The 16196-nt window shown below is 43.9% G+C and overlaps 1 long non-coding RNA gene across 1 annotated transcript; it reads right to left on the reverse strand.

Annotated features, from left to right (window-relative positions):
* Positions 1-807: 807 nt before the first annotated feature.
* Positions 808-2105, reverse strand: LOC146049671 (uncharacterized). Its single transcript, XR_014466175.1, has 2 exons — positions 1966-2105; positions 808-985 (listed from the first exon to the last, which is right to left on the reverse strand). It is a non-coding gene; the product is annotated as an uncharacterized LOC146049671 (long non-coding RNA).
* Positions 2106-16196: the final 14091 nt, after the last annotated feature.

Consider the following 16196-nt stretch of genomic DNA (forward strand, 5'->3'; position numbering starts at 1 on the left):
ATTACTGGATGTCAGCTGCCCACCCTGTCGTCGTACAGAGCGCATGCAAAGCTAAGACATCTGAGAATGACTTAGTTTTGCGTGCTCGTTCCACATCATTCGATGGTCGGCGACCATCGAATGATGTGGTCCTGGTTTATGCAAAACATCCATCCACAGCCATGCGGTGGAATTTGCTGAGCGAGGGGGGGGGGGGGCTGGCGCCGGGATGAGCATTTAAATCACATGGATTGCTGCGAACTTTGCAGCACTATGGCCCTTATTCAGATCGGTGCGGATATTCCCGCATTCTTACGGAGCGGTCCGCACGCCACGGTGTTTTGCCGCGTGCGGCCATCGTCCGTAGAAACGCCCACGTGTCCTCCGCATTCGGACGGACTCACTCTTTAAGAACAGGGCGTGTTTACGGACGACATACAAACCATGCGTGTGCGGGAGAAACACTCCGATTCTGCACGGTATTACAGAGTATTACAGAGTATGCTCGGAAATACCGCATCCGACCGGGAGCCAAGCGGTGCTACCGCCCGTAAGCGGAGTATTTACGCCAAACAACCCACTATTAAGTATCTTCTGCAAGACATCACATGACCCACTTATTCAATTACCTATCCTCATAAAAAACTGCTTATTTGGAATTGGAATCAATTAGATGCCAATATATCCTTACAAGCATGCCTAACACATGCATTGCACACATTAACCCTTACAGCAATTTAAGTGCAATGGTTTGTATTAGACCCTGTGTAAAAGATTATAAACAATCTACACATATACTGTTTAATGTGCAAAGAAAACCAACAACTGTGAACTTGCATAAACAATTTATTAGAAAACACAATGAACATATAAATAAAAAAATATCAAATAATAAATTAAATCAGCAGATCTCTGAGGTCCTGCAGGTCGGCTAGCAGGAGCCTCAAGTGGTGCTCCGCCCGCAGGAGGGCCCCACGCACCCCCTCATCTGCCGGTGTGGTGTCATCTGTGGGCATGTCAAAGGGGCAAAAATTAGTCATGTTATTCATGCATACATTTCACATACTGCGACATAAATTCCACAAATGCTAGGTGACATGTGTGTGTATATATATATATATATATATATATATATATATATATATATATATATATATATATATATATCTATGTAGAGAGATAGAGACACACATAGATAAATAGATATGACACATACATATATACATACATGCAAACTTATTTACTACATACTGTCTTTTTTTGCCTCTACCCTTTATCTGCAGAAGACATAACAGTCATAGTGTTTCTTCTCAGTCACAACCCACCCATGACTAACCAATGACAAGCATGTCATGGCCTCCGTCAATAAGAACTTGTCACAATCTGCTCAGTCTAAGTTCAGTGATGGTTCGTGGCATGGGAGTTATGCAAATGTCAGGAATGCACAGTACACATCCTCAAAATCATAATTCTGTCTAAACCAACCTACAATTCTGTGACGGCAAAAAAACAATCTGAACTACAGGGGGTGTTTAGGTAGAGGAGGCTCCTGGGACACTGGCAACTTCTGACTCCATTCCAAGGTAGGCCGGCCCATACTCCATTTATAGCATACATCCTAGAGTTTATAAATAACATTCACCAACAATATAGATTCCACTATTTGATGGGTCATAATCTACGATTGCAGCAGGTGAATTTAATCCACAAATGATCCACTCATCCCTTTACTCCAGGATCCTGTTTAACTACAACGGTTATGTGGCAGTCAAAATGGAGCTCCAACCCATCCCACAAACCTGTGTAATTGAGAGGTGTCCTGGATGAAAGGGATGCCTTGGACACCCCATCTAACCCGTACCTGTATCTGTAGCTACCCACTTTGGGGTCTATATGAATAGTATTGGAACACAATTTTTAATCACCAGTGCTACATAACAAATACCAGTACAACTACTTCATGAATGATGCATTATGTAAACATACCGATCTGCTGGGACTCCGGGGCTTGGCACGCCTCCTCCCCCTCTGAATCTGACTCCTCTGGGGCAACCGTGGCCTCCTCAGCCCCCTCCTCCGCCAGCTCCTCTGCCACCATCACCACGTCCACCTCCTCCGCCACAAGCACCTCCTCCTCCTCCTCCTCCACCTCCTCCTCCTCCACCTCCTCCTCCACCACCACCACCTCCTCCTCCACCTCCTCCTCCGCCACCAACACCTCCTCCTCTTCCACCTCCTCCACCACCACCTCCTCAGGCACCTCCTCCTCCTCCACCACCTCCTCCACCATCTCCTCCACCATCTCCTCCTCCTCCACTTCCTCCTCCTCCACCCTTGCCGCCACCTCCTCCTCTGGGTGTTGGGCCTCCTCCTGGGCCAGGGCTGCCTCGGCCTCTTCACGGGCCTGTCGGCCTCGGGCTCGTGCTGTGTGGTAGAAAAAAAAATCATGGTCAATGTCGGGTCATTGGGGCACATGTATTAATCCATAACAAGACATACATGGAAGGGTGATAATGATGGCAAACGATGCAGGCAAGTAGCTCCTTACTGTTAATGGACTCAAAAATGTGACATTTAAATTATTATGTGATTGTTAGTAATTTGTTCAAACATTACAACCCTGGCATTTATCAATGTGTAACACATATTAAATCTGGCACATTGTATGCATCAGAATCCTCAATGCTATGTCATTACATATAAAAGCCACATGACTGCATGTTAACCAGGAAGAAGCACACATAACAGTCTATGGACTTTTAAACCCATGGACACCCACTTATCATGAGACACATGTTATTGTTTATATATGCTATGTTGTAAGTGCGAAATTTCATAGCTAAAATACTCACATTCAGCAATTTCGCCCCTGATTTGCTGCAATAGCTGGGGCTGGCGCCTGCGGAGGTCCGACCACCGCCTCTCGAGCTGCCCGAGGGACCTCCGCACCCGAGTGCGGGCGTAAATACGGCGCCCTGCCGCAGCATATGCCCTCCGCTTATAGCGGTTAGTTATAAAGGGCCCCGCACGGCCCAGCCTTGTCTCCATGACGGAGACCAGAACCCTCAGCTCCGCATGTGTAAAGGGGTCTGCCCTTCGTGTCTCCGCCATGTTAACAATGGCATCTATCAACCAATCAGGTGGTGGCATTGGTTGATCACAGTTATTTGTGTTAATAACTTTATTGTTCATCTTTACATGAACAGCGTCTCTGCGCCAACACAAATGGTGACAAATTCGCATGCCTTAAAAACAGTAGTGCTGATGTATGGCAATGAACAAATCTGATATATATAAAACACAGTGTGTATGCACTTAGCAAATCCAATGACGCCTGGCTCCGCCAAGCAACGCGTGCTATAGCTTAGCAACGCATAGCTGTAGTTAGCATTACTTACTCTATGCATCTATGTGTATGCGTACATTTATGTGTCAAAGACACATACACATACTTGCAGGTATCCTGAGACCAGCATTATACACCAGCCCTGCCTGCCTGCCTGCCTGCCTGCCTGCTCCTTGAAATGTTGAAACATGTGAATAAATTCAAATATCATATATATATATATATATATATATATATATATATCTGCAAACAAATCATACATCAACACAGGAAAAAATCCCCAACACATTAGAGAATAAATCAATGTACTCACCAGTCATCAGGGATAGTATCAACTACAATAATGAAGATATAACAAACACATAAGATCCCTTGTACAAGGTATAATAATTAGCACCTATATTGAACTTCCCCCAAAACTAAGCACATATGATAAATATCTCCTATTTCTTTGCCATTAGGAGGGCAGGCTGGCTAATTTTAGTTTTGTAACACTGACAACTAACACACTGTACTTATTTGAAGGGCTGATTTTGACTACAATTGGTGTGTTCTGTCAACTCGATAACATGTACCTGAAGTATCTTTGCGCCACAGAGTCCCGCAGCTGGTATCCCCTCCGGCATTCAGGGGCGCGGGATGGGCGCATGGGCGGATCTTGCGGCTCAGATGGTACCTCCCACTCATCAAAGGGTATCTCACGCCGCACAGCAATGTTGTGGAAAAATATACACAGGCCCACGATCCTCGACACCATTTGAGGCGCATATTGTAAGTCACCACCAGTGCGGTGGAGCACTCTAAATCGACCTTTTAAAAGGCCAATTGAGCGCTCCACCACTTGCCTGGTGGCAACATGCGCCCGATTGAATGCCTCCTGTGGGCCCGGTGCTGGGTAGCTGTACGGCGTAAGTAGCCAGGGCGTACATGGGTAACCGGAGTCACCCAGAACCCACGCATCACGGCCTTCCAGCTCTTGTAGTCTTTGCCATATCCCGGTTTGTCGGATGACATGAGAGTCATGGGCACTTCCGGGAAACTTCGAGTTGAAGGCGAGAATTTCCATGGATGGGCCACATACCACCATCACGTTCAGTGAGTGGAACAATTTGCGGTTCCTATATATCTTCTCACTTCGAGATGGAGGCACAAATGGTACATGGGTGCCATCCACAGCCCCTATCACATTAGGGAAGCCAGCAATTTGATGGAAGGCCTGCTGGCTTCTGCGCAGGGTCTCGGTGGCAAATGTCATGGCCATGAAGTGCCCCTTGCGCCTGAACATGGCCGACGTCACACGCCTCAGGATTCGGCAGAAGGCCGGCTGAGATATTCCAGCAAGTACTGCCACTACTTGTTGGAATGATCCTGAGGCGCAGAAATGCAACACCGCCAGCAGCTGTGTGTGAGGCGGAATTGCTGTCGTGATCCCGTGTAGAGGTTCCAGATCGCTCTGAATTAAGGTGAGCAGATCCAGAATGACATGTGGCGGTAACCGGTACCTAGTAAGTACCTCATCATCGGGCATAGCAAACAGAGTCACCCGTGTGCGATAGATTCTAGCACGTCCTGGCCTCCTTGGCCGACGAGTGGGGAGAGCCGCAAGTGCCCTTAGCCTCCTCTCCATGTAGCGCATCATTGCTTCAGCAACCTATAAAGAAATGAACATAAATACTGATGCACCTATGCACATAATGGCCATATCCCACTACAAATAGATTTGTAGCCTTCAATACGTACAATAGATGGCCGCCCCGTGAAATCCCTCAGATCCATTTGACTCTATAATGATGACACAATAATATGAACTCAATACACACCGTCCCAAACACTCAGATAAAGGTGTCAGCATTTTTTGCCGACATCATGTACTATGAGACATTTCATCTATTGCTGGGACATGTTGTCCTGCAATAGATGAACCCACACAGGTTTAAGACCTGTGAGTGAAATAGTGAACATGTGACATGTTGCAATAATGCTACACGCACTTTGCTGACCCAACAATCTGTAGTCAGTGAGGCAATGGTGCATACATTCATACACTTACATTGTTAATGGATATCATATCTACAAGGAGCATGGAAGAGCTTACCTTAGACCCTGACAAGTCCAGATCTGGAGACAAATGATTCTAGCAGCAAGTCACTATTTATAGGCCTCTCACATGTGTGGTCTATAATAGTAGAGATGAGTATTGCATGACTTGTGGCCTGGATTATCTAAGGGATTGGGCTACTTTTAGCTTGCAATCAAACGCCACAATACCACAGTAGTCATGACTCAAATGTCATGTCATGCTAGCAAATAGCATGTGTATTGTGCAATAGTCACAGGTGTATCAGAAGATTCTATGCAATGTTAGCATTGGTGCCCAGTATTTCATGTAGAACTTTCGCCAGGTTTTACACAATGGAATTTCCGCCACCGTATGCGGCGCGAAAAAACAGCGACGTACGCTCACGCACGGAACGCAGCTGCCGCTGATGTCCGCCAAACAGGATACACAAACAGTATATAAAGGTGTATTAGAAGGTGACCATGTTGTTGCTAACATGTCTGGATCACAACCAGAGGTGGACCCAGATCTGCAGCAACTATTTGACCAGATGGACTCCAGCACCACCTATGTGCCACTGCACATGCGGGCAGTGGGTAATGAGGAGGCTGCTGGCCCTTCTACAGCAGGGCAACCTGCACCTGACCATTCTACAGCAGGGCAACCTACACCTGGCCCTTCTGCAGCAGGCCAACCTGCAGCTGGCTCATATGCACCATCAGCAGAATTGATTGGAACACAACCGGGGACTTCACAAGGTAGTACCATGGCCAGCACTTCAAGTGCAGCGACACGTGACAGGGGGCGTGGCCAAGGACGTGGCAAGGGGAGAGCCAGGGCAACAGAGGAACCACCCAAAAAAAATAAGGCATATGAAGCACAGGAGCTTGCCATCCTGGTTCCCCGAGCACGTGATTGGATTGAGTGTCCATCGGAGAAGCTGACACACACACGCAGATGGAAGATTTGGGAACAGATAACGGCAGAGATTAATGAAGTAGCGCCACAAGTTCGTGAGACGGACCATGTGAAGAAGAGGCAAGTTGTTTTGTGATACATGTGCCCAGTAATAGCCAAGTAATGATTGAATTGATGCTTAGATGGATTTTGCAAATGGCCCGTGAGGTTGTTACGATACACATACATTATTGCCATGTTATTTCGGTGAGAGTTAGAGTAGGGTGATTGTGAATGTGTATTGTAACGGTGGATATCATAGTTGCATGTAATATTATCTTTCGGACATTAATCACATGTCGTAATATGTAGCACAGAGCAATGGCTGCAACAGCTAACATCTGGAGTGACATGTATTAATATGTCAACTTACATTGCAGGTGGCAGGACTTCAAAACCAACCTGAAGAGGAAGATGACCAAGCGGTGGGAACACAGCCAGACATCTGGGGCCGGGCCCATGCCATCAGGGCTAGAGCTCACCCCCCTGGAGTTGATGGCCGAGAGCTGTATATCAGTTGAGGAGATCAGGGGGGTGAGCACGATGGATAGCGAGGCCCCAGCTGAAGTGTTTGCGTCTTTTCTGGAAGGTAAATATTGGTCATGCCATAAACTTGTGCAAGTAATTATCTTAGAATGTCTCCTAATTGTGTTTATCTTTTTCCACAGACACCCCACCGCTTGGTGACGACTCTGCTCAGGAGGTGGAGGAGTCCGTGCCACCTGGCCCCAGTGGTAGGCCTGTGCAGCAGCAGCCGCCATCGGCCCAAGCCGATTTGGCCGCCTTGGCCCAGATGCTTGGGGACATCAACCAGCAGGGAGACTTGGCATCAGAACGGATGCATAGGACCGAGGAGATCCTGGCGAGCTTGGTCAGCACCCAGCAGGCCATCGCTGCGAGCATGCAGGCCATGGCTGAGTCACATCAGGCCATGGCTGCAAGTGCTCAGGTGCTGGCCGAGCAAGCCACCCGCCAAAATGATCTCCTCCTCCACCATAATGAGCTTATGGTGGAGCTGGTTACCAGCAACAGGGTCCTAATGTCATCCGTTTCTGGTGCATTACCACCGGCAACACTCCCTGCTGGCAGGAGGGGTAGACCAGCCAACCCCTCAACATCATCTGCTCCACCTGCCCCAGCATCTGGCCGTCCCCGAAGAGCTGCTGCACAGGCCAAGGAGCCTACCAAGGCCAAACGTGGTCGCAAATGAACTTGTGGCTGCATTAATCTCCACCGTTATGTGGTCCCAAATCTTCCATTGTGCTGTGTGTGTCAGCTTCTTGTGTCCAATCACGTGCTGAGGGTAACCAGATGAGCCCTTGCTTCATATGTCCTTTTTGGTTCCCCTGTTGCCCTCTTTTGCCTGCCATTAGTGTCAGCTGTACTTGAAGTGATGGCCATGGTACTATCTTGTGAAGTCCCCGGTTGTGTTCCAAATGATTCTGCTGATGGTGCATATGAGCCAGCTGCAGGTTGGCCTGCTGCAGAAGGGCCAGGTGTAGGTTGCCCTGCTGTAGAATGGTCAGGTGCAGGTTGCCCTGCTGTAGAAGGGCCAGCAGCATCCTCATTTCCCACTGGCTGCATGTGCAGTGGCTCATAGGAGGTGCTGGAGTCCATCTGTGTGCAATTATATTTGTTTTGTATTATTATTTATTTTGCTACATTCCTGCCATGTTGTTTCTTTTTTGTATTTTGTATTTTTTGGTCATTGCATCACAGTGGCATTGACTGTGACATGTATACAAATAAATTTGTTTACTTTACCCAAAAATGTGTGGTTTCATGAGTACATGTCGAATACACATGTGTATTGATAGTATTAATATTCAGTCATGTCCATTGTTAGCAGTTTTTAAGTGTGGGACAAGTACAGCATATGTGGGGGATTACTAAGGTTTCCTTGAAGCAGCAATGGTTTCAATTAAAGCACTGACAAGCGGCCTATTAGTGAGTAATGAGTAAAGGAGTCGATTCTATTGGGTTCAGGTGTTAATGCTTGTAGTCATTAGGCGTACGTTCGCCTACCGCATGAACGAGTGGTGTCCGCAAAGCAATAGTACACTTGTGGACACCGCACATTTCTGCCCTTTTTGATCGCGTGCATTCGGAGTGCTATCCGAATGTACGCCCCCCAACATAAGTGTACTCCCCCGTATCCGCCCATGTTTCCGCCCCGTTTTGCCCACTTTGAAACTACGCCCATGTGTCATTCCGCATGACGCCCATAATACGCCCATATTTCCCGACTGATTGCGGGGAACAGTTTTGGACGGGATTTGGCCGAACTGGTACGGAGTCAAGGCGTGGCACATGCGCGTGGCGTTCTCCACGCATGCGCAGACGCCGAAAAGACGCGATCCGAAAGTATGCGGTAAAGTCCGCGTCAATCAGAATAAGGGCCTATGTGTGAGCCAGAATAACCTCCATAAACTGGAGTCTACCGGATGTTCCCAACAGTAATACTGAGACTTGCAGTGTCACAGGCTCGCACTGAAGACTGTGTACAGCCATGGCCAAAAGTTTTTTTAAATGCTGCTTCAGTGTTTTTTTAGACTTTTTTTCACATGTTACTATGGTATATTGGAGTAAAATTACAAGCATTTAATTAGTGTCAAAGGCTTTTATTGACAATAACATTAAGTTTATGCAAAGCGTCTTTATTTGCAGTGTTGACCCTTCTTTTTCAAGATCTTTGCATTTCTCCCTGGAATGCTGTCAATCAACTTCTGGGTCACATACTGATTGATGACCACCCATTCTTAACTAATCAATGCTTGGAGTCTTATTTTATTTATTACCAGTTTTTCATATAGCGCAGCAGTTTACAGAGTATAGTTGAACATTCACATCAGTCCCTGCCCTAGTGGAGCTTACAATCTATATTCCCTACCACATGTACACGCACACAGACATTCTAGGATTAATGTTTTTCTGGAAGCCAATTAGCCTACCAGTATATTCTTGGATTGTGGGAGGAAATTGGAGTACCCGGAGTAAACCCATGCAAGTATGGGGAGAATATACAAACTCCACACAGTTAGAGCCATGGTGGGAATGGAACCCATGACCTCAGCGCTGTGAGGCAGTAATGCTAACCATTACACCATCCATACAGCCCCTTGAAATCCTCTTGAGGATTTTCCACAAGTTCTCAATTCGATTAAGGTTTGGCGAGTTTCTTGACCATGGACCCAATATAATAATATTTTGTTCCCCGAACCACTTAGATATCACTTTTGCCTGTTAACAAAATGCTCCATCATGCTGTAAAAAGTGTTGTTCATCACCAAACTGTTCTTGGGTGGTTGTGAGAAGTTGCTCTTGGAGGATGTTTTGGTACCATTCTTTATTCATGACTGTGTTCTTTGGAAAAATGATGAGTGAGCCCACTCCCTTGGTTGAGAAGCATTTTCTGCACATGAATGGTCTAAAGCAGCCCATACACGCTGCTTTGTGAGCGTGCTGTACTAGCATGGATCACATTGCATTGCATTGCATGTGCATCCGTTGTGCATGCAATGCGATGCAATGTGATAGTTACATAGTTACATAGTAGGTAAGGCTGAAAAAAGACTTGCGTCCATCTAGTTCAACCTGGTAACTTGTATGCTTGCACATACTTTTTGTACTTAGGTTTCATCACATTGCATCGCATTGCATGCACAACGGATGCACATGCAATGCAATGCAATGTGATCCGTGCTAGTACAGCATGGAAAGCACGCCCACAAAGCAGCGTGTATGGGCTGCTTTAGGGTCCTTTACTCTTGGAATGACAATGGACTAATGGTAGAGTTCTCCTTTTCTTCTTCAAAATTTTGCAGTCAGTCCAATTCCTGTACCTTTTGCAGGATGTCGATCGCTGATTTTTTTTCCTGGAGATAAGTGGCTGCACAACTATTTAACCTCTCTGCTTGAGGTTCTTGATGATCTGATAAATGGTTGGTTGAGGTGCAATCTTACTAGCAGCAATATCCTTGCCTGTAAAGCTCTTTTTATGCAAAGCATATTTATTCAAAGCTCAACGGAATTTGCTGCGCTATATAAGAAAATGTAAATAAATAAAATAAAGCAATGATGACTGCTTATGTTCCCTTGCAGGTAACCATCTCTCGCTAACACATGTGAAAGTGTTTATGAGGACAAGGCTGGAGATAACTCTATCATACTGATGGGGTAACAGACTGGAAGCTTTTAAAATACGTTAGTGCTTGAAATAATTGTACTTCCTAACCATGGTTACCTGCAAGGACACCCAAGCAGTCATCATTGCTGGTCCTTTTGTGGCAGGACTGAAATGCAGTGGAAATATTTTGGGGATTTTGGAGGTGATTCAGGTTGGTTTGCAAAGAACATTTGGTTTTTTTTTCTGGTTGATTCACGAGGCTGCAAATTCATAGCCTTGCGAGTCCACCAAACCCCACCCGGTGAATGCCGGGCCGACCACCCACCCTCTCTCGCACCATGTGTCCCCACACACAGGCTGCGAATGGAGGTTTAATATAACTTTAATTTAAGGAATATTCTTAAACCATTAATGGCACCAGTTACTTCATTTAATTGATTTGCATACGGTACATTTGCAAACACAAAGTAGATGTTGTATCAATGTGTTTCAAATTCAATTGTATTAGTATAAAACAATGATTAAACACTGTAATTAGCACAGTATTAAGCGGTGTAGTGCTGCCTTTATATTGCTGTCTTATTCTAAGAACGTTCACCTTAATAAGTGGCTACCATTGGTAGGCTCGGTGTAGTTGAATGTCACAGCTTGATCCCTTGTACCTACACGGCAAATTAATATCTACATTCTTTTCACAGCTATCTCTGAATGAGAACCTTCGGTTTAGAGATACAGTCACAATCAGATTAGTATAATTTATTCTAGTGAAGATGCCTTATTAATTCAGCTTGTAATAGAATTCTAATTTCTAATTTCTATGCATTCTTGCAGCATTGTAACTCACAGTCGTTATGCCCATTAGGAGTCCCAATTGTTGTACTGAAACTGAATGAGGGTTTATGTACACGAGCATCATTTAATCTAGCGCTCCCGCACACCGTGTTAATAGAAAGTGGGAAAGATGGTTAATACCATAGAAATACTGTCATCTCCTATGAGAGAGAGACTGTAGCGCAGTGCACATGACCTGCTTCCCAAACCGAACATGGGTGGTGGGGAATACTACATACAGTGTTTACCCAATCTACTATCTGTTATCTAGATTGGTAAGAAGACTGTGGACCTTATTCTAGTCCATGCGCTCCCGTGCAGATTCAGTAATAACCATGGTTTTATAGCTTTTTCATCAGCAGGGAAGTCATTTTCAGAAGACTGTGTTGTATGACTTCCAGCGTCATCTTATGGCTTTGCTGCTACTGGGTGTGCGTGTGTCTTGGCTTGCCACCATTGCCTGTTAGTGCATCGGGATAGACTCCATACACAAACTGACTCCTTGGTTCCATGTTACAAGTGTTGCAGTGCTTGTTTAATACGGGATGCAATCGGCAGATCTACAAGAATTAGGTCCTCAATCAATAGCTCGACCAGTTTTGGTTGACAGGCCATAAGTCAATACATGAAAAGTCCAACATGTTCAAAAGGGTGACACATACAATAGGTTAACATTGGAAAAAATTGAAAAAGGTACAATGATTCGGGGTCCAAATGCATGGAAGTTGACATAGACACCAAAAAATGGGAAAAACTAATGTTGACTTTTTCGTGTGGACCTTTTCCATATCAACCTATTGCTTGTGTCGCCCTATCAACCCTGTCAACCTAAGCCATGTTGACATTTTCAATATGTTGGACTATGGCCTGTTGACCAATAGTGGTCAACTGAATGACTGTTGACCTTAATATAGATGACCCCATGACCCATACCCTTTAATACCACTAAACCTAAGTGTACATCAGGTACTAATACCTGTGCCTTGTGTTACTGTCTTACTTAAACTGTTAAATGAGATACATTAGATACATATTCCCTCTGCTCATCTCGCTTTCAGATACTATAAACTTTTTAATGACCCATGTCTCACCATCAGACATGTACATGACATAACCACAACAATCTGTGTATTTTATACAACAGTATCATGAAAAAAGAAAATACAGTAATTGCAAATAAAATAAGTGTGAAATGTATTTAACAAAATATTAAAGTAAAAGAGGAGGGGGAAGGAAAGTATTGTGGCAAAGAAGAATTGCTGTCAACAACCCAGTTACTGTATAAGATCATTTATAACCAGATTCGCTGAGGATCCACCCTTACCTAGAATCAATTCTGGTGGATATGGACGAGTGGTGCAGCCACACCCACAGAGATCATCAACCAACCACCTTACAATACAACCACAGCGAGGCTTAAGCCATAGCTGCCACTTTCAACAAACAGACCCTTAAAAATGAAAGACTAAACCATGCCTACAAAAATCCAAAATAAATCTTCTAAAAAATGTGAGGTGGATGCCTTCAGGTTGATATAGGTGGGCATCTCTGTACAGAATTAACCTACAGTAAGTTCCACCACAAAACCACTTCAAGATCTTGGCAACAAAATAATTGATTTTGCAAACTTACGTCTAGTGCTCTAACAAAACTTTATTGATATGGTTCTAATTACTTACAAGATACTATTTAAATCTTTATATTTCACAATTGTTCCTCTGTTAAAAAATGCAGAGTTCAGTAAAACAGCCAACCCCTTCACTTGTTGGGATGAGGCGGGAGTATAAACTGTAGACCACATTTTGGATAGATCCACTGATGGTACCTCCTTCATGAGAGATCTTTGATGTATGACATACTTTGCCAGCATAATATGGCAATTTGTCAGATGCAGCATTATGCTAGGTCTATTGTCTGTCGATTAACACCTGTGGATGTGTCCAACGCTGTGGACAAGATGTTACAATTAACACTCTTGTTGTACAAGGCCATTTTGTAAGGTTCATTTTTTTTTTTGTCCAAAATAAAAAAAAGTGGGTTAATGTTTTGAAATTCTCCATTCATCATTTGGTAAGTCACATCAATCTTGTTCTGGAGTAGGACATATTTAGTTAATTTCCGCCATACATAAACTATTGTTAGATGTCTCCTTATTGTCTCCTTATTACGTCTCTCTTCTGCACGGATCACTAGCTCCCATTCACTCTTAGAGGACTTTCATTGGGCTGCTCCCACCCTATGGAATGCCATTCCATGTACAATAAGACTCTCCACTAGCCTCCAAACTTTCAAGCGTTCCTTTCAGGCAAGCCTATCATATTTAGTACCGCACCTATAACCCTCTGAGGCCCTTATGTATTATATAGCTTCCCTTCTGGACTTGTAACTTGGTGGGACTGCTATGCTATTACTGGTGCCTGTCCTTGTGTTTCCCTCCTATATCCCTATAGATTGTAAGCTTATAGCAGGGCCCTCCTACCTCCAAGTCTGTCTGTTGTTACCCAGTTTGTTTTATCACTGTCTACAATTGTAAAGCGCAACGTAATCTGCTGCGCTACATAAGACACTGTAACGGAATCTGCTGCTATATAAGACACTGTAACGGAATCTGCTGCGCTATATAAGACACTGTAACGGAATCTGCTGCGCTATATAAGACACTGTAACGGAATCTGCTGCGCTATATAAGACACTGTAACGGAATCTGCTGCGCTATATAAGACGCTGTAACGGAATCTGCTGCACTATATAAGACACTGTAACGGAATCTGCTGCTATATAAGACACTGTAACGGAATCTTCTGGGCTATTTAAGACGCTGTAACAGAATCTGCTGCGCTATATAAGACACTGTAACGGAATCTGCTGCTATATAAGACACTGTAACGGAATCTTCTGCGCTATATAAGACGCTGTAACGGAATCTGCTGCGCTATATAAGACGCTGTAACGGAATCTGCTGCGCTATATAAGAAACTGTAAGGGAATCTGCGGCGTTATATAAGGAACTGTAACGGAATCTGCAGCTGCGCTATATAAGACGCTGTAACGGAATCTGCTGTGCTATATAAGACACTGTAACGGAATCTGCCGCGCTATATAAGACACTGTAACGGAATCTGCTGCGCTATATAAGACGCTGTAACGGAATCTGCTGCGCTATATAAGAAACTGTAAGGGAATCTGCGGCGTTATATAAGGAACTGTAACGGAATCTGCAGCTGCGCTATATAAGACGCTGTAACGGAATCTGCTGCGCTATATAAGACGCTGTAACGGAATCTGCTGCGCTATATAAGACACTGTAACGGAATCTTCTGCGCTATATAAGACGCTGTAACGGAATCAGATGCGCTATATAAGACACTGTAACGGAATCTGCTGCGCTATATAAGACGCTGTAACGGAATCTGCAGCACTATATAAGACACTAACGGAATCTGCTGCGCTATATAAGACGCTCTAACAGAATCCGTTGCGCTATATAAGACACTGTAACGGAATCTGCTGCGCTATATAAGACGCTGTAACGGAATCTGCAGCACTATATAAGACACTATAAATAATATTAATACTAATTATACGTAATGCCGATGTTGGCTGTGGAATTTCTAGAATGCACCTGCACTCTAACAATTCAGGGACTGGAAAGTGGTTATTGGTTGCAATGAAGGGTCGGAGGGGGAGTATTAGGTTGAAGTTTTTCCTAGGGAGCTGAGAAGCTTTAAGCTACTACTGCGATTTCTCCCCTTGCAGAATCACATGTGATCCCATTTTCTTCTGCCGGGAGGCTGTCCGAGTCTGAGGTTGAATGTGCAAACACGTCCAATGTCTGTTCTCTGACCTGATGACCGCACATCGCATTGGATCAGATGTCAAACTCCTGCTATTTGGGCACTTTTCACCCAATGTCACCTTTGGAATCGGGTGAAAAGTTGCCACATCAGACAAATGTATGGCCAGTATTACGCAGGCCTTCCCACAGTCCATATAAAACATACCATCCAGTATAACTCCACGCGCAAGATATGATGTTATCATTTAATAAGCGCAATTAAATGTAAATAATTGCAAAATGGGTCTTTTATTTATAAAATATTGCTTCACTATAACATATTGCTTGTATGCGAAAATGAGCGAACATGTTTTCCACTGAGATAATCAAAACAGGATAAACACAATTTGGACAGACAAATACAACATTAACTTTTCTGCTGAAAAAGGTTTCGTTCTAATCTGGAACAATCTTGCTGCTCAATTGGATGTGATTTGACTCCAGATGGTGTCTTATACACTGTATTATCTGAATTATCTCTGTTATGGTGTTCTTTTTATCTGGGAAATTAATAAAAAAATGGGAAGCTAAAATGTGGCACATTGAATATAATCTGTGACTTACACTATTTTGTGTTATTGAAAGCTAAATACATACACAAATCCCCACAGAAATACTATGTGACTGCATTCTCCTGATGTTTGTAAGATTTAACTTTCTATGAATAATGCATAGATATAATGTAAAGCATATACGACTCTTGTTTAAAATTTAACGCTGATAAATAATTTAACATCATTAAAAAAATGCCAGCTATTTAAAATCATTTGATGTTCATCCTAGGATATTACTCAAAGGCGAACAATTAAACAGTATATATAACATCCATATAGACTCAGAGGTAAAGTTACTTTATGTGTTAGGTAAACATTAAAATATGTTTTGATAAAAAAAATCTGATCTTCTCCTTTTTATGTAGCTTTCACATCACATAAAACATTTTGAAACGTTTTGAAAAACTGTAATTTTAAATGGTATTTTAAACGGGTCTAGTGTTCATATTGCAGCAGATTACCATTTAAAAATACCGTTTAAGTACAATTCACATCACCAGTCAAGCCGT

This window comes from Crinia signifera, chromosome 12 (genome assembly GCF_055691185.1).
Source record: "Crinia signifera chromosome 12, ASM5569118v1, whole genome shotgun sequence".
Classification (NCBI taxonomy): Eukaryota; Metazoa; Chordata; class Amphibia; order Anura; family Myobatrachidae; genus Crinia; species Crinia signifera.